The sequence below is a fragment of the Tachyglossus aculeatus genome, chromosome 11, assembly GCF_015852505.1.
Source record: "Tachyglossus aculeatus isolate mTacAcu1 chromosome 11, mTacAcu1.pri, whole genome shotgun sequence".
NCBI classification, from domain to species: Eukaryota; Metazoa; Chordata; class Mammalia; order Monotremata; family Tachyglossidae; genus Tachyglossus; species Tachyglossus aculeatus.
In genome coordinates this window covers 52,701,327-52,702,901 of record NC_052076.1, presented here as the reverse complement: position 1 = coordinate 52,702,901, position 1,575 = coordinate 52,701,327, and positions in this window count along the sequence as shown.

Genomic DNA, 1,575 nt, shown 5'->3' with positions numbered 1-1,575 from the left:
GTGGGCTCTTCACTCAGCCGATTTTCGTTTCTTGGCCAAGCTCACAGTTCAGTCACTGCCACCCTTAGCTGCCCAATCCAGGGTTCTTCTACGAGAGCAATTCTCCAAGCGACGACTCAAGCAGAAGCTTGGACTTCCCTGGACTTTCCTGAGGGTGTTTAGTGTGGGCCAGGTCTCGCTATAGTTGGTTTTAGATAGCGGAGGGCACAGTTGGCACATACGAGAAACAGTGTGGCCTAAATAATGGCATTTGTTAAGCGATTACTATGTGCGAAGCACTGTTCTAAGCGCTGGGAGGGATACAAGGTGATTAGGTTGTCCCATGTGGGGCTCACAGTCTTCATCCCCTTTTTACAGATGAGGTAACTGAGGCTCAGAGAAGTGAAGTGACTTGCCCAAGGTCACCCAGCTGACAAGTGGCGGAGCCGGGATTAGAACCCATGACCTCTTACTCCTAAACCCGGGCTCTTCCCACTGAGACACGCTGCTTCTTTAATAATAATGATGGTATTTGTTGAGCGCTTACTATGTGCGAAGCTCTGTTCTAAAGGAATCAGTCAGTCATACAGCTCTTTCCACTGAGATATGCTGCTTCTTTAATAATAATGATGGTATTTGTTAAGCGCTTACTATGTGCGAAGCTCTGTTCTAAAGGAGTCAGTCAGTCATACGGCTCTTTCCACTGAGACACACTGCTTCTTTAATAATAATGATGGTATCTGTTGAGCGCTTACTATGTGCGAAGCTCTGTTCTAAGGGAGTCAGTCAGTCATACGGCTCTTTCCACTGAGACACGCCGCTTCTTTAATAATAATGATGGTATTTGTTGAGCGCTTACTACGTGCGAAGCTCTGTTCTAAGGGAGTCAGTCAGTCATACGGCTCTTTCCACTGAGACACGCCGCTTCTTTAATAATAATGATGGTATTTGTTGAGCGCTTACTACGTGCGAAGCTCTGTTCTAAAGGAGTCAGTCAGTCATACGGCTCTTTCCACGGAGACACGCTGCTTCTTTAATAATAATGATGGTATTTGTTAAGCGCTTACTATGTGTGAAGCTCTGTTCTAAAGGAGTCAGTCAGTCATACACCTCTTTCCACTGAGACATGCTGCTTCTTTAATAATAATGATGGCATTTGTTGAGTGCTTACTGTGTGTGAAGCTCTGTTCTAAAGGAGTCAGTCAATCATATGGCTGTTCCCACTGAGACACGCTGCTTCTTTAATAATAGTGATGGTATATGTTGAGCGCTTACTATGTGCGAAGCTCTTTTCTAAAGGAGTCAGTCAATCATATGGCTCTTTCCACTGAGACATGCTGCTTCTTTAATAATAATGATGGTATTTGTTGAGCGTTTACTATGTGCCAAGCTCTGTTCTAAAGGAGTCAGTCAGTCATATGGCTCTTTCCACTGAGACATGCTGCTTCTTTAATAATAATGATGGTATTTGTTGAGCGTTTACTATGTGCCAAGCTCTGTTATAAAGGAGTCAGTCAGTCATATGGCTCTTTCCACTGATACACGCTGCTTCTTTAATAATAATGATGGTATTTGCTAAGCGCTTACTATGTGCGA